This window comes from Triturus cristatus, chromosome 6 (assembly GCF_964204655.1).
Source record: "Triturus cristatus chromosome 6, aTriCri1.1, whole genome shotgun sequence".
In the NCBI taxonomy this organism is placed as follows: domain Eukaryota; kingdom Metazoa; phylum Chordata; class Amphibia; order Caudata; family Salamandridae; genus Triturus; species Triturus cristatus.
The window spans coordinates 1,269,927,680-1,269,954,313 of NC_140589.1; positions in this window are offsets into that span (position 1 = coordinate 1,269,927,680).

The following is a 26,634-nucleotide window of genomic DNA, read 5'->3' on the forward strand; positions in this document are numbered from 1 at the left end:
ATCTTCCCTGGCCCCAAGAGAACACATAATACACGCATCCGAACCATTTTCCCCAGCCCACCTACATGTGTAGGAATTTATCAATAACACCCCATACCTAAATTGTAGGTAGAGAGATTTTGCTGGGGGGGGGCAATCTCATCCATAAATTCCTCAAAGTTAGGTGAATCTTTTACGTTTAAAAAATTCTGAGACAGAATACCAATGCGAGAGCCCAGAATTATTTCACCATTAACATGGGACCAAAAGGTATCCTTAAGGAGTTTTTTGGAAGACTGGGTCAAATTGTGGGGCTCCTCCCAAAAATTAAGGAGCCCTAATCTCTTAAGCGACGTGCAAATATACTTCAACCATGGGGTTTTCAAATACACATCCAACTTGATTAATTCAATCAGACCAACCTTGTAATCTCTCAGCTCAGGGGTTGACCATACCCTGATCCAATACAATAGTGGTCTTAATGAAGCTAAGTGCTCTGTTCTTTTAAGATTGATATCTAAAAACAAGGGGACAACGGGAGTACGAGTCGGTATTTTGAGTAGTCTACGCACAAATTTATTTTCAATCAACGCGAATTTGGTTTAGTAACAGTATCCCCATATCTCGGCACCATAAAGGGCTGCTGATTGAGCCTTAGCTTTAAAAACCTCCAGTGCTGGTGAAATAGCTTTGGAACTACTTGCTCCGTGCACCTTTAGGATAGGAAGTGAGTTTTGTTTGAGGGACAATAAACTTTTATTCTGCTGGCCTCGCCAAGTCAATTTATTATCCAACATCAAACCCAAGTAGTTAAAGCTTTCTACCTGTTCCAGTGTACGGTTCTCTAAGAGCAATTTTTTCCTAAGTGTTTTTGTTGGATTTAAAGCCATGTATTTTGTTTTCGTTGGGTTAATTTCTAACCCCTTTTCCACACAATAATTATGGAAAGAGTTAACCAAATTTTGCAAGCCTCTCGGGGTCTGGGAAATAAGGATAGTGTCATCGGCAAAAAGTAAAGAAGTAATTAATTCGCCATCTAACTTCGGGGAGTCATGGGCACAATTCCTCAGGTATGTTGGAATATCATTAACATACAATGAGAACAATGTGGGTGCTAATACGCAACCTTGACGCACCCCTCTGTCTACGGGTATCGCTTTAGATAGTTCTCCAGCTTTTCCCCATCTAATTTTTGCGTAGTTCCCTGTATGAAGTTTAATAAGTTCATTAAGAAGCTCACAACAACTTGCGGGGAACGAGGTCAAAGGCGGCCCTTAAATCTATAAATGCCACGTAGAGACTACCCTGCCGGATCTTTATGTATTTCCAGCAAATACACATAAATCTAAACACCTGATCAACTGTACTAATTTTTGATCTAAAACCTGCTTGGTATTTGGACAATAGTTTTGTCTCCTCAATCCAATCTAAAATCCTATTTAAAATAAGTCTGGCAAAAATGTTTTGTAAAACATCAATTAAACTAATAGGGCGGTAATTGCTAGGATCATGGCGGTCACCTTTTTTAAAAATTGTTATGATTTCTGCCCCTTTCCATGATTCTGGAATTGGTGTACCGGCCACAATTGAATTGCTTAGAATAGTTAATATATGGCCCCCACACTTTAACATCGTGTTTCAGTAGGTCACCAGGGATTTTATCAGGGCCGGGGGCTTTACCTATTTTAACAGCTAGTAATGCCTGGTCTGTTTCTTCTAAAGTAAAATGTAATGATGTAGTACTACTATCTGGAATGATATCTACATTGTCTAGGGACAGATCATCCTTACTAATCGTGTAAAGTTTAGAGAAGTGATCGCACCAGGTCGATTCGTCCCAAAAAAATATCCTTGGGCGATCTACCCTTCTTATTCCCCTTAGTGATTAGATTCCAGAACGTACTTTGATCATGTAACTTAGCTGCACTCAGTAAATCGTCCCATAGGTTAGCATCCCATACTTTTTTAGCTTGATTCAGAGTATTTTTATAGGCCTGTCTTGCATTTTTAATGTCACATTGGCTCCCATTTTTTACTGTATGGATCAACTGTGATTTTGCAACCCTACAATCTTGGTTATACCACTGATTTTCTAACTCTATATGATCCGTAATTTTATTCCCTTCTTTTTTATAGACCTTACTCAAAAGGGGGGATAGTGCGTCGACCAACTTCAAATGTGAATCAAGAACTCCCCGGGTGCCTAAGAGAGGCATTTGGGGTGACCCAATGATTTCACTGAATTTATTATAAATGTTGGTCAGTGCTTCTTTTTTACCCGCAATGTAAGACCATTTTATGGCACGCCTATTGTTAGAAATCTGTATATCTCCAATCGGGGAATTTAATGGACCTACTACAGATAGTCTAAGAAGGAAGAGAGCAGAGTCTAACCATAATTGGAGGGGAAAGTGATCACTCTCCAATCTGGGATCAATCTTAAAATCAATTAGTGATCTCCATAAATTTCGAGAGGCCATTACAAAATCAATGTGTGACCTAAGGCTTCCCTTGAAATAAGTGGGAGCTGATGGGCTATCTGAGGGGAAGCGACCGTTACATGATCTTAAATCATGTGACACAGTCATCTGTAGGATCTGTGTGGCAGCTATTGTGCTTTTAGCATAGCTTAAAGCCTCCAGGGGCATGATGTCACTAGCAGCATCTTGTTCATCAAACAATCTATCTAAAACCTGAATGGGTTCGTATTTACAATTAAAATCTCCACAAATTAAAAAATGATCATTGTCTCCCAATCCCTCTAAAGTGGAATCCAAGATTTCTATCACCTTGTATTCTCTATTAGATGGGTATGGTCTATTGTATATATTTATTAAGTAAATGAAACTTTTCTTACTGGTCACAATTTTTAGTCCTAACAGATCAGGGCAGGGAATAGACAACTGGCTAACCTCTATTTCTAAAGAAACTTTAACCCAGATGACCAACCCCCCAGATGCTCTTCCCCTATTAGACGGTGTCGCTTTAGAGCTAAAGGTTTTATATCCTACTCTGTGGGGGAGTTCTACCATCCAGGTTTCCTGAAGGACAATAATATCATGTTTTTCAAAGAATGAACATACTGCTACGTCCAACAGGTTCCTAGAGAGGCCAGCAATATTCCAGGACAATAGGCTAACATTAGAATTCTCAACTATCTTTGAAGGAAGTTCCCTTAATCCAATGTCATCGCTAACAGTATCAAACACTGGAGAGCTATCTACTACCACTTTATGATCATCAATGGCAATTTTATTGCCTAATGACTTTACCCAGCTTCAGCTTGCTCTCCCCGCTTATCTCCAGAGGACCCAACTATATGTGGCTGCCCATCCAATGGCTTAGATGGAAACCTCGCTGCCACCGTAGTTTTAGAACCAAGGATTTCGCTACCGTTAAGAATCTCAATTGGGTGGGTAACCATTAATGGGACTAGGGTTTTATTTTTACCGACCTCTGGGAGTCAATCATTTTCATCTAGGTCGCTCAACACTGTATATCTATTCTCCGTGGGGATTTTAAATTTTAATGGATTATTAATACAAGTGAGACTTCCCCTAGTTGTTTTTTGTGATGATCTATCTAGGTGTCTATAGAAATAGCCCAAGGGGTGTACACGCACAGCATTTTCTCCTAATACAAGAGAAGCTGCCCTTAAAAGGGTGGTTGCCACGTGTTGGGGATGTCTAAAATGTATTATAACACAATCCCCCTTACATGTTTTCCTTGTGTTACCTAACCAGGCGACTCGTCTGGTGGACAATATTTGATTTGAAAAGTTAATGGGGAAACCACAGTTTTTATTTAACCAAGCAACTGATTTCCTCTTAAGTGAGTCATGCGTTTCATGTGGAAATTTAGTGGTTACAGGGTCAAGTGGAGGAACATTAGACAGAATAACCACGTATGGTTCACAGGCTGGTGGGAGATTAACATAGTTTGATTTTTGTGCAATAACTCTAGGTCCCTTGCAACTAGATGGATCTATATTAGTTCGAATACCACCACCAACTGGTTGCAGTAATCTCATAGAACCAGTTAAGGTCCCCCCCTCTAGAGGAGGTTCCGGGGCAGTATGAGCAGGATGCAATAGTGCCTTAGGTGAAACAATAGGCTGTTTCATTTCGTCTAGAAGACCACCCAGCCTCGATACCTCTATTGACAGGGTTTCAATTTTGTCTACAAGAGGCTTAATCATAGGCACTAGTTTTTCTTCAAGAATTTTGGCTATAACCTCCGAGAGAGTAGAGTTCTCGGCCTCGTTAAGGGTCTGTATTTTAGCATGAGCCACAGTAATTCTCCGAGGTTGATCTGGCGGTGGCTTATGATGCACACTACTCTTCTTAGGATGAGACTTTCTGCACTTCCTGACTGCTCTTTTCGGAGGGGATGGAAGGGACTCAGGCTCACTTGGGGGCTCCAATAAACCTTGACTTGAAATAACGACCTCATTGTCCACAATGCAATGAGTCGAATTCCCCACTAAGGTAGCTTCGGTTAAAGAATCCCCTGTAGCTAGCTTATGGACGCTATCATCTATACATAGCTCTAGATTATCTACCGGAGTCTCCTTCCCTAACGACTTACGTCTTTCACTATTAATCATACTCACCCTTTTAACCAAGTAATTGTCCATTGTTATTCTAGCCTTTGCCATAACAAACACTAATCAGAACAATAACAGTTACTAATGTAAATGACAACACAGAGAGATCACCAAGGGAGCAGGATAAACACTAATGCAATAATAAAAAAAAAAAAAAAAAATACAGCAGTGGGTTAAATGTCTTTTGTAAGAGGAACAGTGACCACTACACTTAAAAATGAGTCCTGTATTCTAACAACCTCATTAAGCACTCAATAATAGCTCGTGACTGACTAGGTCCATTAACATGAATGTACTTGCAATTTGCGTGTCCCCTGTACAATCAAGGGGGGTGGCCCGACCCGGCCACCTCCGGCCTCCTAACGGCCACACAACGGCCCGCCCTTTGCCCGGGCTTAGCCCGCGCGCGGTCCCGTGACGCGGGGGGCAGGGTCAATTAAGTAGCACCTCCGGACGCGCTAACAGCTCCGGTTCCGCTTCCGTTTCGCTGGGGACCCTGGGTGTTGTGGTCCCGTCAAGCGCTCCCCCCACACAGCGGTCGCGATGGCGTGCGACGGCGGGAGGGAGACGCGGAACACAGCAGAGGACCAGGACGCCCCACGGACCACTATCCAAGCAGGTAGGTGGCAGGTTGGCGGCAGGGATCAGGCGTGTGAAAATCCAGCTATCAGCCCACTTCATCATTAAGCAGTCAATGGAATGGAATTCCTTACTCTATGTCAACATAATTGACTACAAGTAGGCATGCAACAGCATGGACAGAGAGACCCTTTTGGAAACTCCTCCATCACTAAGGTGCGCCATATAAACCCTAAGAATCATCAGGAACTCTTACGAAGGAATAACCTACAAGATAGTCCATGGAGCACAACTCATGGAAGCCTACCAAGTGAGGATTGGAGTCCACCAGGGTTGTTTGATCTTGCCTTTTCTGTTCCTGCTAGCCATCGACTGGCTCATGAAGACATCCACAGCAAGGATATTAAATGAGAACCAGTGGACACCTTGGATGCAGCTCCACTTTTGGACTTTGCAGACGATCAGGCCCTACTCTCCCATACCCACCTGCAGATGCAAGAGAAGAGCAACAATGGGGAAGCCACATCAGCACAACTTGTCTTCAAAATACACAGGGGAAAAACCAAGATCTTGAATGGTAACACAGCCAGCACAGCTGCAGTCACTCTGGCAGGCGATGTACTGGAAGGGATTGAGGCCTTCACCTACCATAGAGGAGCAGGGCAGCAAAGATGTTGATGTCAAGGTAAGAATTGGCAAAGCAAGGGCTGCCTTCATTCAGCTAAAGAAGATCTGGAGCTCCAAGGTCCTAACACTGCAAGCCAAGATCAGGCTTTTTAAAACCAACATAAAATCTGACCTTCTGTATCGAGCAGAAACGTGGATGACAACAATAATCACCACCAACAAAGTCCAGACCTTCATCAACACCTGTCTGAGGAAAATCCCCTAAATCCACTAGCCAAACACCATCAATAACAATGACCTATGACAGCAGACTTTTTCACTCCTTGTGCATGAAGTAATCATGAAACAATACTGCGGCTGGACAGGTCACACACTCCCACCACCAGGGAAGCCCTGACCTAGAGCTCTTGAGGGAAAAGGAAAAGAGGAAGAAACACCTGGTGCCAAGGCCTTGAGGCTGACTGCAAGGAGATGGGTTAGACCTGAAGTAAGATTGTAACAAGATGCCAGGACAAAGATGGCTGGAGTGTCCTGGTTGATGGCCTATACCCCAGGAGGAGTAATAGGCATAAGTAAGTAAGTACTGGTAATTACTTGGGCTGCTTCCAACTGAAACACAAACAACTCGGTGTATGCAAAATGAAGATAGATGGGAATCTGGCCCATAGTAATTACGAGTGGCTGAGATTAATTGAAGCACTCCATCTCTCATTTCTTGTATACTTTAGAATGTCGCCCTAACTGGGATGGATATGACCAGACGTGGGCCCTATGCATACTGTGGCACTGGAACCAAGTTATACCCAGCTGATGAACCCATAACAAGGGCAGAACTGGTCACAAGTTGCTTGTGTGCCAGTTCAGGGAAGACATGGCTTGTCAATTCAGGCAGGACTATTCTTAATCCAGCAGGGTCAAGACTGATTTGCAAATAGCTGGATTCAAATTGAGGTAGCATAGTTTGCAAAATAACGATGGACTGGGATGCCGCTTAGAGTATTTACCAGTGGCTGAGATTAATTCAAGCATTCCATTCATCACTTTTTGCATACTTCAATATGTCCCCCTAAGTGGAACATATATGCCAAGATGTGGGTCAAGTGTACACTGTGTCACTGGAACTAAATATACCTGGAAAATATAGTAAAGGTAGCTGACCATAATGGCATGGTGAAATGTTTCAAATTTAAGAAGAAAACACTATTGCTGGAAAAAAAGATTTGCACTGAATGTTTAGCATGCTAATTTCACCCCATGGGAATCGCAAGCATATTTTGTATTGCAGTCCAGCGCGCTTATTTTTCATTACAAGATCCCTATTTCTTTAACAAAACAAACCATCTGCCAGCTAAAAGACTCAGGGAATTTCCTGACCTCACATGCATCAGTGCAAATTTGAACATGAGGCTGTACTGTGATTGTCTTTCTACCTTTTTAAATAATAAATATTAAATGTTTATTGCAACATCTTTATGCAGATGTACATTCAGCTACGATGAGGCAGAACTGAAAAGTGCATGATAAAAATAGACATCTCCTACCACAAATGTAGCAAATAAATTCTGATTCCCTTGTCCTGGCGTTTATTTCAATTATTTCATTCCACCCTGAAAAGTTTCTTATTAGTGGGCATTTTTGTTTCAAAGGATCAGATATGTAATTTCATTAAATGTATTTAATTTCTTGAAAGTGGTCTGTTAGAACTGGGGGTCTCTAGTTGGCTGAGGTAGGTACCTTAGGCCAAAAAGGGACCCTTGCTTCTAAGTCAGGGAAAGGAAGGACACCTTCTCAGATAGCCCCTGCTCACCCCCTCGGTAGCTTGGCACGAGCAGCCATGCTTATCTCCAAGGCAAATGTGTAAAGTATTTGCAACCACCCTCTCAGTAAACCAATGATAACACCACAAGTGGACTCCACACGAGTTTCATAAAAAAAACAAGTATATGTTTATATAAAAAGATATACAATGAGACCAGACGATATAAATCTAACATATGCATATTTGTAATATTTCACCTGGCTGGTTATTAGGCCAGCAAGCCCTTGAGGGTTCTTGCAGTATTACTGAGCAATTCTCGATGATCCCATACAGTCCTAATGCAATGATATGAAGTTTGTAATGCAAGAATCAGGCACTTCGTGAGTTAAAAATAAAGCGGTTTGTTATGCAAAAATAATGCAATGCATAATGCAATAATCAGGCAGTTCGTTATGCACAAATAATGCAAAGCGTAATAGAACAATCAGGCAATTCGTAATGCAATTCGTAATGCAACAATCAGGCAGTTCGTAATGCCAAAATAATGTAATGAGTAATGCAACAATACGGCAGTTCCTAATGCCAAAATAATGTACTCTGGCACTGATCACGGTGCTCTGGATGGTCTCTATGCCACTCTTACTGACTCGCGGTCAGCTACTGTCAAAATATGCCCCCAACACGGTCTATGATGGAAAACAAAGTGTAGCTTTACACTCCGGCCCCGGTACTGCCACTCCTCAGCAAGTACGGACTGCAATACGGACTTCAGCGGAGGCTTGAGCTGCAAAGGGGGGAAAGACCGAGAGTGTTTCTCTCGTAGCTCACACCCCGCTCCAGGTGGCGACTCACGCACGCTCGCTGAGCGTTACCTGGGGGGTGCGATCTCACTCTCCTCTCCTCGCGACTTGGGCCTCTGATGCGACTTCGTAGATCTTGGGCAGTGGAACACGAGCCCCCCCGACGGGGATGGTTCGAGGTCCCTCCTTGGCAAAGGCAGGCTAGGGCCAGAGGCACAGCTCCTCTGGGGATGCCGGTCCGAGTCGATGGCAATGACGATGGTCTCAGGCTGCAACACGGCACACGCACACAGCGTGGCTGAGATTCACTTGAGCATTGGGTGTACACGATCACAGGGCAATCCTCACGAAGGTCTCAGGCTGCACGAAGCACATGCACACAGCGTCGCTGAGACTCACTTGGATTCCGGGTGCCCACGAACACAGGGCAAGCCTCCCAAAGGTGTCAGGCTGCACAAAGCACACGCACACAGCGTCGCTGAGACGCACTTGGACTCCGGGTGCACACGGTCACAGGACAAGCCTCAAGAAGGTCTCAGGCTGCACGAAGCACATGCACACAGCGTCGCTGAGACTCACTTGGACTCCGGGTGCACACGATCACAGGGCAGTTCTTACGAAGGTCTCAGGCTGCAAAAAGCACACGCACACAGGGTAGCTGAGACACACCTGGAAACTTTTATGTTCCTGAGTTTCCACAACAGGGAGCCAGCTCTTCTCAGGCCCTTGGGGACAAGTTACACAGGACACAGCAAAGTCATTTCAAGCAGGGGGACACAGCACACAGCAAAGTCCTTTAGCATCTCCTTGGTTAAATCCACACACTGCAGGCCAGCCCCAGAACACACAGCAGGGGTCAGTCCCTTCCTTCAGTGTCTTCAGCTGTTTCTTCCTTGGCAGAGGTTCCTCTTGACCACAAAGTAGTTTCAATCCTTTTCAGTCTTGATCAGTTCTACGTTCAGGGGTTTCAGCTCTCATATTTATACCGCTAAATGTCTTTGAAGTCCTTGTGTTCAGGGGGGCACTGACCCCTGTCCAAACCTGTTCTGGGTGTCTCCCTGCCAGGTGTAGTGAGGACATGGGGTTAACGGCGGACATTGCTAAGTTAGCATATGCTTGGCTGCCATTTTGCCGCTTTTGCAATCGTTCCTACATGGCACAGTTCTCGTAAATACTCTGCCTGCGCTCTTTCACATAAGAACTGTCTGCCTTTTACACACCTAGCTGTACACTGTGCTCCTCGTCTGCACAGCATGTTCAAGGTAAAAAAACAATGTATGCTGTTGATTCACTTTGGTCAGTCCCACGCCCATTGATATAACATGGAACACAGCTGCACTACTGAAACTCAAGTGCTTTTAATATGGCATTACATGCAAGAAAGGGCACTTGGAGAAGTACATTCCAACTAAGAAGAGCTGTGCTTGTCTGGAGATGTAAAATCCTTGCATCTAACTTAGAGGTATGGGGTCCCCCTGACAAAGCCTAGAGGTCTTCAATAGTTATAATGAACTAGCTCATAGCGCGGGAGGGTGGTAAGGCGCTGTAGTCCTGTTTCCACAGTTAATATATTATGGTGTCCCCTTTTGTGCTTTATGGAATTGTAACAATGCTGATTATATTGTTCTTATGCATTTTGCTGCTAGTATTGGCTTGTGTACTACATTATAGAGCACGTTAATTAAAATAAACATTTTAAACTAATCTGTGTCTCTGTTTACTCACGTTGTGGACAAGTATGAGTGTTTGAACAAAAGAGCGTTCTTATTCCCGTGATTACTGAGAGGGTCGAAGTGACATGTTCTAGGATGTCTAATCATTGGTAGCTTTGCTGTAGTACGGAGAACGAATGAGACACTATATCTAATCGGATTGGGGTTCTGGACACCGAGGTGGTTTTTTTTGGTACACCGCTACACACACAGATCCTGGTTTCCTGTGCATAGTTCTGTGTATGTGCAGAATTCCTGCAACATGGCACACCTAACGTTTGGTCTGGTTCTTATTTACGAGGCACTTTAGTAGTTAGTAGTACGTGTCCTTGTCCACAATACCCTCGCTTCTGTTTTCCAGAAAAACAGCTGTGACGGCATACCTACCTATATTGATGTTTTTATAGGTTTTTTCAAGCTTGAAATATTTAAATGATATTATTATTCTTTTGAATTACTACCCTAATACACTGCCACGCATTAAGTTGTTCTCCTTTCTTAGTCCTTATGGCTGATGTCGATATTGCGGCACATAGCCGCGCTCCACTCTGTCGTCATTTGAACACATATGGAGTGCCTGACGTGGGTATTGCTCTTATTTTTGTAGTGGGAGCTGATCCAGCTTTCCACTTTGAGGTGTTTTATTCTTGGGTAACTTTTCCGTCAGTGAATGGAGATAATAACTTGTTCCATGTATACACTCCCACTGCATCACCTCATGCATATCAGCCATACAGAACTCTTGAAGTTCCGTTTTTGGCATGGCAATACCGTATTTGGTTTAATGGCGCCCTATCCCACTCAGTGACTCCGGTCCGTTTAGGTCCTTTATCAATACTGGGGGCCACTTAGCCAGTTTTGGCTGGATACACACCACATCTACGTTAACTAGCAGTCCCAATTGACGAACTGCGCATTTTGCACACCTCCTTAATCAAGGTGCATAGGGGTCTTGTACAATACGTCTCTCGCAATCTCCAGGTGGGAGCACCTGGGGTTGAAGCACAACCAGCTGGACCTGGTGGACTCACTATTAGTCCCGTCATGGTTAATTCAGTTATGGTCAAGCATCCACAGAATAAGGATGATTTACGTTACTGGCTTGCTGAGAAATTTGACCAGCTGGAAGCGGTATTTCCAAATACCACTCCTGTGGAAAAACACAGAATTTTAACTATTAGTTTGCAGAAAAAGACTTAATAGCAGAAGTAAACAATTGTGAAAAGTGTTTTGGCACACCCTCTATGACTGTGCTCTCCTCTGTGATTAAGCGTGTTGAGGATGAGCACGGACCAGAGTCGGCTGTGGAGTTGAGCATGAGGTTAGTTGGAGTGTTCGATGTAGTTGCTGATCTAATCCTTGCTAATGTCAAGGGAGATGCAGTTAACTTTCAGGTGTCCAATGCTTCTCCCAGAGGAAGAGAAACCCTGCGAATTACCAAAAATTATTGCAGATGCTTATCAAACCATTGGACGTAATAGCTTGGGTGTTAAGCCTTTTGCTAGGATACCAGCACAACAGCAAACACAGACGGCACAGTCTACTAAAGATGACCGTCCTATCGTTCCTAAAAAGAATTGGAAAAATAAAAAGTAGGGGAAGCAACAACAGGAACAAGGGTCGTGTGCAGCGTCACCGGTACCCGAGTCTTCTGAGCGAACTTATGATTTGCGTGACTGTGCGAGAATTAGGTCTCCTGACAGGTTTCAGGTTCCTGATCAGTGTTCTCCTCGTTCTTTACAGGGAACATCGGGCTCACAGACCGGTGGCGGGGTATGACAGGACCGTGGCAGAGGTCGAGGTGCCCCACAAGGAATTGAGCAACCTCGTCAGACTGACAGAAAAGGGAAGCAAGACGATTTTCCTTATCAGCGCCCACAGTTTCAGAAAAAGAAAGTTGCTGCTTTACCAGCGAGATATGCCACAGACGGTGAGGACCTGGCTCCGGAACCTATCATGGGCAGTAACGCTGCTAGACAGCGCAGCGGAGGTTACAATAGTGTGGCAAGCACTGCGTCCATTTCTGGAGGCGAAATCAACTGAAACGTTCATCACAGTTGAAACGGCTGACACTCGAGTGGCTCCCCCTGACAGATTATATGATATAGTTCTACTGATCGAAGGTGACATACAAGGTGTAATTAAAGGGATTTTTTAGGAGAATCTGACTTCTTCTTATGACATTTCATTGGCAGAGGCAGATTGACCCCTGCCTTTTATGCTAGCCGCTCCGCGGGAAGAGGAGGTTATACTCCCTAGTTTTTCACATAACGTCTCTAAGGAGCAAGGAATGGCTTTTGCAGAAGAGTGTTCTTTGGTGCTTGCACTGGCTCTGTACCCTACTCAGGTGGGCTGGCATAAGGATTCTCCCCCACATGAGATACCATTACGGTCCATGCCACAGCCACAACCCCTGTATGCCCTCCGGCGGGAGGCAAAAGCTCCCATTTCTGAGATTCTAGATCAATTAGAATATCAAGGAGTGATTGAAACATGTGTGTCACCAATGAATAACCACCCTTTTACCCTAACTAAACCCGATGGGTCGTACCGCTTAGTTTTGGATTACCGGCATACGAACTCTCATTGTCGCATATGTGCAGTGCAGAATACCCATAGTTCTGCTCTAGTAGACAGTCTTGTTCGTAAAAAATATAAAACTATGCTTGACATTTCCAACGGCTTTTTCAGTCACAATCTGTCCCTTGAAAGCAGTAAATTGACCGCCTTCACTGCCGGCGGAAAACAAAAACAATTTCAGCGTTTGGCCATGGGCTACAAAAACAGCCCGGGTATATTCGCCGCCCAAGTTTTCTCTTTGTTAGACGGCATAGACCCAGATGTGTACTCGTACGTTGATGATATTAATCTCACGGACGACGAATTATTGCCGCATCTTTGTCGCGTGGACCGCATCATAGTTTTGTTTACGGATGGCGGCTATAAATTTAACTTTGCAAAATCACACATTGCAGAGTACACAGTGTTGTTCTTGGGCTACGAGCTCAATAATGAAGGAAGAGGCTTAGCACCTCACTTCTTGGAGAAGTCCACATATTTGCGTCCTCCTACAACCCTGAAAAAACTACAGTCTTTGCTGGGATTTTTAAATTTCGGTCAGACTTATATTTCTGAATATGCCCAGCATATCAAGCCGCTGTATGCTTTGATACAACCTTCTTTTTCTAAAGCCTGCTGGTTTCCAGAACATTCCGCTATCCTGCAATCCTTGCAGACTGATCTTATTGAATCTAAATACTTGTTGACACGTGATAACCACGCAAACCTGGTGATACGTATCGTGCCAGGCGCGGTGGGTTTCATTTAATTGACGTTTCATGAAGGTGACACAGTGCCTATTGCTTACAAATCACATTTGTGCACTTGGCTGAACTGCGCTTTTCCCCTGTTGGAAAGGTTTTGACAGCTGTCCAGATGGCGATCCTAAAGGATTGCACACTGGTGCAGGGGAAATGTATTTTGGGAGTGACACCATGTCCTGCTCTTGAAGCAGTGACGAAGGCAAGTGTACCAAACTCAAAGGCTATTCATCCGCGTTGGATACAATGGGCTACTTAGTTGACATCTCCAGATGCCACATTTATTTTTGACTCCTCCCTGCAAACACAGGAGTTTTTACAGTATGAATTTGTTCATCCTGCTCCTCTGTCAATGCGTCCGTTCGAGGAGTACTATTGTATCATTTAAACCGATGGATCAGTGCAACCGGCGATCAAGTCAAAGCATTCTTATTCTGCAGCATGCGTGATTGTGTCACGTGCCATAATGAACAGAGAGTTCAAGTCCAGTGTTGTACACACACAGGCACTAGGTGACTGTACGGCCCAATTGGCAGAGCTGCGCGCTCTGGAGTTTGCAGATCCTAATGTGACTATTACTGTAAGTGATTCTTACTACTCTGTTTAGTCTTTCAATGACAACCTATTCTTTTGGACTCAAAATGACTATTGTGATTCTAAAGGCAGCGTAATTAAGCATAAAATGCTTTGGGTTTGAGTCGCAGATCTTAAAGAACATCTTCCTCTCACACATGTGATTCATAATCTTGGCCACCAGCGCGGAGGAGTACATGCAGTTGGCAATAGTTTGGCTGATCAAGCAGCTAAATCAGCAGTAGCCAATTGTTCAGTTGCAGCAGTTACAAGATCCATGAATAAGACTGATACTGACATCCTGGCAGCAATAGATGCTACAGAGAAGGATGGAAATTCCCCACAGGGTTTCCCTTCTAAATACTCTTATCATTTAAGTCCTGATAAAGTTCCTTATGTGGGAATTGATGACGTTGGTGACAGGTTGATTCCCAATGCAGATTGCAGACTTTCGCTGATAACAGCCGCATATGGAGGAATGGCTTTGGCCCATGCTGGAGTGTCTGCGACTATTTCTATCTTGCAGAAGCGATACTGGTGGCAAAGATTATATAAACAAACCTGTAATTATGTGCTTTCTTGTGACATTTGTCAACAGATTAAACCCTCTATGGTAACATGCCCACCACAAACGCAGCTGTGCATTTCAAATAGACCTTTCGGATGTGTTTATCTGGATCACTGCGGTCCATTTTCTTCAGATACTGCCTATAAATACATCTTAGTTGCAGTTGATCCGTGCACACATTGTCTATGGGTGTGGCCACAACGCAGTGCTGACGCACGAACTGTCATCAGGGATTTGCGTGTCTTTGTGGGAATTTTTGCATATGGCACTTTCCATTTGGACCAGGGTCCCGCGTTCACCTCTGAGGCGTACAAGGGTACCATGAGGTCTTTGCGATTGCAGGTCAAATTTTCGTCTCCATACAGGCCTGAGGGCAACTCAGTTGTGGAGCGAATGAACCATGACTTAGAGCAATCCTTGACAGCTAGAGTTTTAGGTACTGGCAGGAACTGGTTTTCCCATTTGTGTAGTCTGCAACGTGCACTAAATAATCTCCCTAGAAGATCTCTGGGTGGGGGGACCCCATACAAAATGTTCTTTGGCTTGTAAATGTTTGTGCCAGACCTTGATGGTCTAGACATGGCGGCAGATGCAGCATCCTTTGACGTAGATAATCATTCTGCTATTATACAGAAACTACAAGAGACCCGAGACAGTCTTGTAAAGGAACATTTACCCTCTGCCACTGATGCAGCACTGCAGATTCTGGTAGTCGGCTGGCTACCCAAAGTCGGAGACCTGGTCCGAGAGAAGGTGGAGAACAAAAAAGAGTTTGGCCCCTCTTATCGTGCACCTGTCCCAGTGCTTGGCGTGAAGGGTACTCGTACAGTCATTTTACCATCACTTCATGGTCGCTGAGACAAGATACTTATCAGTGGACAATGTCAAGCTACAACGTCTGGCCAATCCTGAATAGTATAACACAAGCTGCTTCCTGTCCAGCAATATCCAGGAATCCAGTGCTGGGCGCTTTTGACAGCACGCAGCGTGACACTGCCATAGAGATGGACTCTGTTTCTAATCCCTTGCTAATCCCCCCTGCTCTCAGTCAGAATGAAGAAACTGAATATGCTTATCCCACTACCGAGTCATTGCCTGGTTTGCAACCGGATACCCTTGACCAGTCACGTTTTTCTTTTGACTCGAATTCCACATCATCCTTGGCCCCTACCAAATTCTCTATTTTTGTCACATGGTTTAAACAGACTTACTTGTTACCGCCTTGGACAAACATCTGGTTGGTACTCATCGCCATTTTTTTGTTCATGTCAATTGGATTTGTGATTTTTTTTTCCTTCTAATCAATGGTCACTACCTAGTTGAAGGGTCTGCTGTAAAATTGGTTGATGGAACTTTGGCTCCGCACTCTTCTTCTCACAACATGAAAAGAGACCAGACTTTTGTCAACATCACCGCCTGGCCAGTTGCATATGGCATAGTTTGGGATGCTGTGGATTTCCAAATTCACGGCCCTACAGAGTTAATTAATGTACTCAATGTACTTCGTGTTTTAATGGGTGATGTAGTGAAACACAACAAATGGTCTGATGATTGGTACATACAAGCCATACAAGCCATACGATCTTTGTTTTTTTATTTGAAGTATTATACTGCATTTGTTGCTGAAGATTTGTATTTGAATACTGAAAATTATGCTGACTTGTTTTGCTATCAGCATTATGGTCATCACTACCTGCATAAAGCTAATACATTTAGAAATGTTGTTAATTACACACAGTGGGAACATTGCACGACTCCCTTTGGCAGGCAGCTCAAAAACGCTTTTGAAAAAATTCTCGTATTTTACAGATTTTGATAAGTCTAAACCGGAGTCATTCTATTTTGGGTTAAATACTTCGTCCAATCCCAAGGTGATGCTCACCCACACAAAATTATTGTATTCCAAATCCTTCATTGATAACTTGTCGGTGGCTGGCTATGAGCCGTGGAAATCCACAATAGATCTTAAATCTGTTTAGGGTTCTAGACCCTGGCAGGTGCAGGGCACAGAAGCTTTACATCGCGTGTGCCTCATTCCAACTCAGATTTTATTTTTGAATGATTTAATCTATCAAACTTCTTGTTTTGGTTTGGCTACTTCTAAACAAATTAATGCCCCTACAATTCCTGCTCTGGCTGCCTATCAAAACTGGAGCAATCATACAGATTATTCCATTGAAGACTTGCAATCATTCTTTAAAAATGATACCTTTAATATTTCTAGTCTAGACCCCTTAGGTTGGTTGGTTTGGCAGACCAGTGCAGATGCTTGCCAACTTTGTTTCCATGACAAGTCTCCTGGCTACACACAGGATAGGCCTTATCCACGTTTTACTAACTCCCATTCAGTTACCACCTATTGAGTGGGAAAGTTATGTCAAAATTGGTTAAACACTCAACACTATCGTCAGTAAAACAACATTTGTCGTTATTATCCAGTGACATTGATTTGACAGATTTTATAAAAAGGCCTGCTCGTCCTAGATCAAAAGGATTTCTTTCTATAGCTTATAATGAAATCTGGAAGCTATCCCAAATTGAAGCTGCTTCACGTTTATGGGCAATAGACCAGGCTAATTTAGAAAAATTACTTGCAGCTGTTGATAATAGTATTAACACACTTTCTTCATGCATTTACACATTGGATAATATTGTCTCATCTGTTGTTGATGTTGTACCAGATGATGTGTCTGTTTTGCATCATGGTCAAAATTAATTGGGTTCAGTTATGCAATTTGCATGGACTTTACAAACACTTAAGATGGGGAAAGTTCCATGGGATTATTTGAACGCGTCATCTTTATTTTTGCCTTTTAACTTGACAGAAAAACAGCTGTTAATTTCTATGAAGACGCTACATACACTCTTTTACATATTGAAAAGTTAGAACCATAACCATTCCCTATGGCCGAAACAGACTCTGCTGTCTGGCTCATCCATGGAGTAATAACCCTACTGTTTTCGTTGTTTAAGTTCAGCTCATGCATGAAGCATTATCCATTAGGCCGCTTCGAACCCTTAGGTAGTGCATTCCTTCATGAGGTGTGGTCTTTACCATTCACATACAGATGCCTACGAGATGAAAAAGAGGTTTACCTTACTGGTGAATCATTTGAAGGCAGACTTCAATAAGTTGAGCAGAATCAGAGCATTGTTATCCCAAAAAGAAGTTCCGCTCACATCTGCCTGAGACATTCATCCTTCATGTAGCTAACACCCGGACAGAGTTGCAAGCCCTTCTTAATACTGACCTCGCACTGCATTTCGGTGCTTTAATTCATACAATTTTCAATGCTTCACATGCTACAGGCTTGGTTCATTTTTTTAAAGTTGTGGGCTCTGGCCTTGTGTCTTCTTTCCAAACTATATTTGGTGTGATACCAGCCTTTATTCATTCTATTTTTTCCAGCGTCTTTGGTGGTTTGCCACTGTTACTTGCCTTAGCTACCGGAGGTCTGCTGTTGATTTGCCTACTACGAAATGGCTCCTCCTCCTGTGGCCCTACACAGCCCAGACCGGTTGCAGATTCTTCGTAGCCGTATACTTGAATGCTACAGTACTCTGCCCTTGGCCACACTCAGTGTGGCTTATAGATTATCCTTTCATTTCGCATACTACATTTGCGTGCAACCAGTCTTCACCTGCTTGGAATGTTCATTTGAATGGGCATTGGATCTTTGCCTCTCCAATATGGTATCTCCTGCACCGGATTTTGATCTGCCAATGAGTCCCGTAGTGTCCCATGAGCTGTTGCGATTATGGCCTTCGTGGCTGCACTTGGAGTTTTGGCGCAGTGGGATATCTGTGCAGCTGCACAGAACTTCCTCTAACGGAGTTACATCGAGTATCACGCAAGTTGTCCTATAAAGGTGCTGGGGGCACCCATTGTTGATGAACATGTATGTTCGTTCTCTTTATTAGACTGGATGACGTCTCTTTTTTCTGACGATAACAATGACTTCCTCTTGGAAGCTGTTGCAACGTAGTGTTCGTACACTTTGATGAATTGACTTGGATGAATCCCCATCATCTGCCGCATTTTTTAGTTTGTTCTGTATCTGTTACCACTCTACAAGATATTTATTTTTCAGACATTTTTGCAATATTTCAAAATTAACTCTCTTTACCTAAATGTGAGGTCGCATCCATATAGATGCCCTTGATTCTTGCTCACACTTCATGAACTCTTTGTTCTCTATGAACCTCTGTCCGATGGCCTGACCAGGGGAGGGTGTAGTGAGGACATGGGGTTAACTGCGAACATTGCTAAGTTAGCATATGCTTGGCTGCCATTTTGCCACTTTTGCACGCGTTCATACATGGCACAGTTCTAGTAAATACTCTGCTTGCACTCTTTCACATGAGAACTGCCTGCCTTTCACAAACCTAGCTGTACACTATGCTCCTCATCTGCACAGCGTGTTCAAGGTCAAAAGACAATGTATGCTGTTGATTCACTTTGGTCAGTCCCACGCCCATAGAAATAACATGGAACAGCTGCACTACTGAAACTTGAGTGCTTTCAATATGGAATTACATGCATGAAAGGGCACTTGGAGAAATACATTCCAACTAAGAAGAGCTGTGCTTGTCCGGAGATGTAAAGTCCTTGCATCTAACTTGGAGGTATGGGGTCCCCCTGACAAAGCCTAGAGGTCTTCTATAATTATAATAAACTAGCTCATAACATGGGGAGGGGGGTAAGACGCTGTAGTCCTGTTTCCACTGTTATTATAACATGGTTTCCCCTTTTGTGCTTTATGGAATTGTAACAATGCTGATTAAATTGTTCTTATGCATTTTGCTGCTAGTATTGGCTTGTGTACTACATTATAGAGCACGTTAGTTAAAATAAACATTTTAAACTAATCCGTGTCTCTGTTTACTCACGTTGCGGACAAGTACACGTGTTTGAACGAAAGAGTGTTCTTATTCCCTCGATTCCTGAGAGGGTTGAAGTGACATGTTCTAGGATGTCAAATCATTGGTAGCTTTGCTGTAGTACGGACAATTAATGAGACACTATAGCTAGTCGGATTGGGGTTCTGGGCACAGAGGTGGATTTTGTGGTACACCGCTACAGACCAAGGTCCTGGTTTCCTGCGCATAGTTCTGTGTATGTGCCGAATCCCTGCAACACAGTGACACCTTCTTCCTTTGATAGTGGGGGCTGGATCCTCAATCACTCAGCAGTTGATAGAGCCATTGTGTTATGGTGGCAGCCCAGGCCTCTTCACCTCCAGGGGCTACTCCTCCACCCTACACTCCAGATGCAGGTCAGCCTGTTGCTGTCTCACCTCCTCCCCTGGGTCAAGACATTCCCCAGATCCTATCACTTTCAAATCCAGACAGTCAATCCACAACCAGGCAGAGACACATAGAATTGTTAGAACACAAAAAAACAGCCACTTCTAAAAATGTGGTTTCTAAACACACAATACAAAAACCACCTTCACAAAAAAATGTGTTATTAAATTGTGAGTTCAGGCACACTAAACTTCACCTCTCCATTTTAAGCCTATGGGAAGATAGGCTGGAAACATATTACACAGCCTTCCTATTCTGTCCAATGGGCAAGATGTCCTTTCAACAGTGAAAAACGAAATGGAGAGTATTTCACTGTCAGCACATGGTACACACCTCAGTACATGTCCCACCTTTCATATATACTGCACCCTGCCCATGGGGGTTCCTTGGGCCTACCATAGGGGTGTCTGATATGCATAAAAAGGGATTGGTACAGCCTGGAAAGTGGGTGCACTTGTCAGGACAACAAGGCAGTTTAACAAACTGCACGCAGGCACTGCAGTGGCAGGCCTGAGTTTTCTCTTTAAGGCTACCGGTGTGGGTGGCACAATTAGTGCTGCAGGCTGACTAGTAGCATTTGTGTTACCAGCCCTGGCACACATAGTGCACTTTACTAGGGACTTTATTAGTAAAACAAATATACCAATTATGGACAACCAATTACCATTACACTTTATACAGGTAGCACTAGCACTTTGACACTGATCAGCAGTGGCAAAGTGCCCAAAGCATCTAAGTTGGCAACACCATGGCAGAAAAAAGGTTGAGGGGGAAGGCATAAAGTTTAGGGAACTTTAGCCAAAGAGTGCCAAGTCCAACATAGTCTATTCTGCTCTATTCAAACCAAAAATAACAAACGTCAGGTCCTACAAAACATTCCGTTCAAACATTGCAAAGGACTATGAGAAAAATGTATGAAGAGGACTTAACATGCAAAATATGACATTTCGGACCAGTAATAACAGACTCTGATGGAAAGAACCTTGATCAGTGGGATTGTCAGGTCACAGATGATGCTTAAAATTATCAAAAATCTGCGCTGGGCCTCTTTCATGCGACGAGAGATTGCTTTGAAAATGGTATCAAGTTTTAGGGCCTTATTTACCTGGTTGTGGCGTAGGGCAGTGCAGCAATCTTGCTGCACTACCCCACACCAAAGTGAAAGAGCAGGAATCCATCATATTTATTTATTTGTGCAACATGGTGAATTCCTGTCCTTTCTTCTTGCACTGGCACCGTTTGGGCTACCTAGCACCAACACAGGCACTCGTACACAACGGCAGCATTGTTTTGGTGCAGGAAGGGGAAACTTCCTGCTCAAAAACAATCATTTTCCTCTTTCTATGTGCAGTGGCGCAGGAAGGATAATAGGAGATTAGGAGATTAGGAGATGGTGGACCTCCTGGTGCCCAGGGAGACACCTTAGCAGGGGCCCAGGTTAAGCAGCCTTGGGGGCTCCCTTGTGGTGGGGACACACTTCTTTGGGTCTCCTCAAGTTGCAGGGTCTACAGGATGGGTTATTATTCTACTAAGATGTTAAACTTTATTTACAGAAGGCCTGAATGGCATGCAATTGTACCCCATAGGAAACTGATAAAAATAGAAATTTGTATGAAGAAAAGTGGAACACATCTGGAGCACTTCAGAGTCTCAAGGGTATTACTTGATACTCATACAGAGCATTGCTAATCTAGAAGGCAGTATTTCATTTGTCCCTTCTCTGAACTTGACTAGATGGTATGCCCCAAGCCGATCTAGCTTTGCGTAAGGTGTGTCCTTGCTTGCAGCATCACGTAGAAGCAAACTCAGGAGTGGATATTAGGTCTTTACTGTGATTTAATTTACTGACCTATAGTCAATGTATGGAATGAGGTGGCTGTATTCCTAGGTACAGAGAATACCAACTACACACCTGGAGCTATGAGGTGCTAAAAGGAACTCTTCTCTGATTATGTAATGTGCTACTGAACGTTATTGCTCTCTTTTTAAGTTAGCTCACTAGTGACTAGAGGAGACTAGAGGAGAGCTTAACTCCTGGTAGCAGATTAGGTCAGTTGGTGTAGTCTCTCCATGTGGGTGATACTGGCTTTCACTTTATCAAATACATGCCTCACAGTTCAAGAAAAAGGCTCCTATGTTGAAGAAAATCCAGCTTGAAATGCACACATGGGAAAAGGAAACCGAGACCTGATCATTTTTTTTTAATATGCAATCAATCATAGACTATAGACAGATTGAAAGTCACTTTCTTTCACAGCCAATCATAAATGAGATTACGTAGTTTGAGCAACAAGCACCCCAAATTAACACTAATGGTTATGCATCTTAAACAAGTCAGCAATATGTTAGTGATGGGTAACATTAGTCAGAGTAAAAATATTACATTTTTAGGCATAATAATGGTAAGAATGCACACACTGACAAAGATAGGGAAACAGCCTTTAGAATGCGGCAAATACCATGCAGTGCTCTTACCATGTATCCTTTACCACACAATGCATTTACCACGCATTGCCATTACCATGAAGGTCTTTACCACACATATGCCTGTGTCATGCATGCCTTTACAACAAAATGGTAAATATATATCAGGTAAGTGTATACATGTGTGTGTGTGTATGCATAAATATAGATATATATTCACTGAAAAACCAAAGGTTAAAGTAACGTTATAGTTAGGTGAATATCTCACTGACAACGTTAATGCTATGAAGTAAACATAGACATTTTTCAGTTATAGTTAGTGACACTAACCATAAAATATTTCCCCACCTTACACCCCTTATGACCTAACATATGACATTACTCATGACATGTTCTATGACAACATTTATGACATCACTTATGACATCTGTGAATAATTTACATTTTCCTTCATTGCAACACGTATCTCTTACAATCCCCAGTACTAGACTATGGGGAGAGACTGACCTCTCCACTGACACCTTTGCTTGAAGGTAAGCAGTGTGTAGAGTAGATTGTAAAGAGACACAACCTCTCCAATAACACCTCTCCCCTGGCTCAGTAGTATGCATAGTAGGGTGGGGAAACTACTCACCTCACATGTAAGACCTCACTATTCCATAGTAAGTATAACAAGTACTAGCCTCCCCACTGAGAAATAACCATATATATTAGCTTGTGGGAATTGATTTCCATGTCGACTCATGGCTCTCCCCAGTATGACAGACATGCACAGTAGTGTGTAGGGAAACATTGCCCTCTCTACTAACACCTATCTCCAGGACATGAATGACCAGTATGGTGTGGGCAAGTAGTGGCCTCTCTGCTGATACCTCTCCCTAGAGCAACAGGGATATGAAGTGGTGTCTTAAAATGGTGTGACCTGTCCGCTAACACATCTTACCAGGGTGGGAGGTGTCTGTAATAGCCTTTCTGAAAAATATATCTCTCCTTATTTCTCTTTCCATGCTGACAGGTATACATAGTAGGCTGTGTGGAGGAACTGTGCTGTTTGCTGGCAAATCTGTCTTGCATGATAAGTCTGGGCACTACAGTGTGGGAAAAACTGGCCCCTCTCCTGTGATCTGTCTCTTGGATGATGATTATACAAATTAGTCTGTGAAAAGGGGATTCGCTCTCTGGTCACACCTCTCCCCAGATGACAGATGTACAAGTAAGTTGCAGAGATGAAATTACCTCTATGCTGAGAAGTCTCTCTTGCATAACAGTTATACAGACTATGGAAATGCACTGTCCTGTCAATTGAGATATCTCCCCAGAGTAACATATATGCAAAGTAGACTGTGGATAGGGTCTGTTATCCCTGCAGATACCTCTCTTCATAGTGATGAATGTCCATAGTAGAGTGTAAAATGGAGTATCCTCTGTGTTGAAAACTGTGATTTCGCACAATTGGTGTCCATGCTTAGTTGTAGGGACATGTTCACCTCTCTTTCAGGCATCAACCAATGGCGATAGTCCTACGTAATACTGTGTGCACAGCAGGTGATAGGAGTGCATATTTGAGTATGAAGATGCACTGCTCTCTGTGCCAGTAACTCTCTCTTCTATCAGAGATCCCTATAATACAGTGTGGACAAGTACTGATCTCTCCACTAGCACCTCAATGTTGCATGACACGTTTCCATCACTGTATAACAAAATAATTGCCTTCTCCATTACCAAGTGTCTCTAGAATAAAAGATGTGCATACTACCATGGAGATACATATACGTGCAGCAGCATATGTGCATTCCCTGAAGATGGAACTGACAGTTTTGGTGAATATTGCAATACTGTAATGAAATTGAAATTTATAAAAAGTACTAAGCAAATAAATAAAAAGTATCTTTAAACAATTTAACAACAATAGCAAACTACAACAACTATATTAACAAACTACAAGAATAACTATTAATCAAACAAAACAAACATCTATATAACTTTTTTTTTAAATACACTCATCAGCAGGTGCTAATGTCTTGCCTCTTTTTGCTTTATTTGCATACTTGTAGCACTTCGTGTCTAGTCTTTTAGCCACCTTAGCCTACCGAAGAGTGTTCAGTTTCAAGTATACATTAGCAGACTAGGTAGCAAGAAAGTTTCAGCAAAGCACTAAATCTATAAATTACAGTTTTTCAAAGCCTATCTCGCGCAGAGTTAGCTTGTGCTGCTGATTTATTTCCTCGGAGACAAGTTTCTATTTTATTCCTAAAAAAGACAAAATAATCAAAAAGATCAAAGTTACATACTGGTCAATAATTGATAATAGCAATACATCAGCATATCATGTAAACCTTACTCAATTTTACACCCGCAATCACATTTTTACATTTAATGCACCAGTAATGTATTATTCATATCCCCGGAAAAATACCACACCATCAACCAGTCTATTTTCATATTTTTGCTAACAAATTAGAACATGCCATGAACTCTGTTTCTATAACAGTTTCTAAAGTAAAACAATCATCTTGACACATCTTTGCTAACACTCACCAGTGTTCACACTAGAAATAGCAAATACAACACTCAAATATCTCATAGTGCTAAAATATACATAACATGAGGTTAATAAGAACAGTAGAGCTTGTATTATTACATTCTTTGATTTATAATTTAAGAAACAGTTCTTCCTTTGCTGACAAGTATATATCAATCAATCAGGATTTAAAAAGCACAGCTAATCACCCGACAGGGTATCCAGGAGCTTGCAGGTCCGGGAGGCTTATTCAAACAGCCAGGTGATGAGGGCCATTCAGAATTCCAGAAGTGAGGTGATGGTTCTTGGTTGCGTGGGGAGGCTGTTCCAGGTCTTTGCTGCAATGTGAGAGAAGGAGAATCCTTCACTTCTGAATTAATAGATGTAGGCAGTAGAGGTAAGTGAGAGGTAGGCAGAGTATAGTCTTCTCGACGGTTGGTGGGAGTTCAGGCGGTGGTTAATGTAGGAGGGTCCTTGGTCATGTACAGCCTTGTGTGCAAGGGTCAGCAGCTTGAATTGGCATCTCTTCTGTACCGGGAGCCAGTGGAGTTGCCTGAGGTGGAGTGTGATGTGGGTTCATCGGGGAAGGCCAAGGATGAGTGTGGCTGCAGTGTTCTGTGTGGTCTGAAGTCTCTGCAGGAGTTGTGCTGCAATTCCCACATAGAGGGTGTTTCCATTGTCCATTTGCTTGGTGAGGAGGGCCTGTGTCACAATGCATCTTGTGTGTAGGGATAGCCACTTGAAGTTCTTACATAGCATGGGCAGGGTAAGGAAGCAGGCAGGAGAGATGGCATTGATCTGTGATTTTATGTCGAGCTTGTTGTCAATGAAGATTCCAAAGTTTCTGGTGTGGTCGGAGGGAGTGAGTGCGGGTCCTAAGTCTGATGTCCACCAGGAATCAGTTGTTCCATGTGATGCTGCTGTTGCTAAAGGTCAGTACTTCCATCATGTCTGTGTTCAGCTGCAGGCAGTTGTTCTTCATCCAGTTGGCGATGCTTGTCATGCATTTGAATAAGTTGGTTCTGGTGATGGTGGGGTCATCGGTGAGTGAGAGAATGAGTTGGGTGTCGCCTGGATAGGAAATTATGTGGAGACTGTGTTAATCAACGGGGTCATATATGCATTGAAGAGCGTGGGGCTGAGGTATTTATCCTGAGGGGCACCGCAGGTGATCTCCTTGGGTTCAGAGGTGAAAGGTGGCAGGTGAATCTTCTGGGTTGTTCCGTTGAGGAAAGAGGTGATCCATCTGATCGTGCCCCAATTGATGTCCCCAGACATCAATTTGCCTTTTAGTTATTTTAACTGCTACCAAAGCTTGTTGGTCACCAGTATGTTAACAGATCCCTGAACTCAACACTGCATTAAGAGAGCACTTCACAACACCTGTGACCGCGGTTGTGTATTTGCGTCTCATTTCTGGTGGCATCGTCCCTATGGTAAAAGGAGCTTTGGCACATTTCTGGTTTTAAGACCACCACTGGCAGCCAGGACAACCACTGCACCCGGACTCCACGGGCCAAGTAAAACTGAACTGATTGCTGAGCCCTATTCTCGGGACCACAAAGACCTCTATCCTGCAAGGGTACAATGCAACTCGACCCCTAACTGTTCGATTGTCACTAGCAGATTTTCCTCTTGGCCGCAATGTTAAATGTCTGCACTATTTAAGGCATTTATTTTGTAATGATTTGAAAATCCATAACTTCCTTAACATGTATGCTATTTAGTTCATTTTGTTGTCTACATTTATAGATAAATACACTCTATTTATATAAATTGGTGTTGGATTTTCCTAGAGTCTTGTCAATTACTTATGAACACTTATGGTACTGTTAAAAACTTAACACATGTTCCTCCAG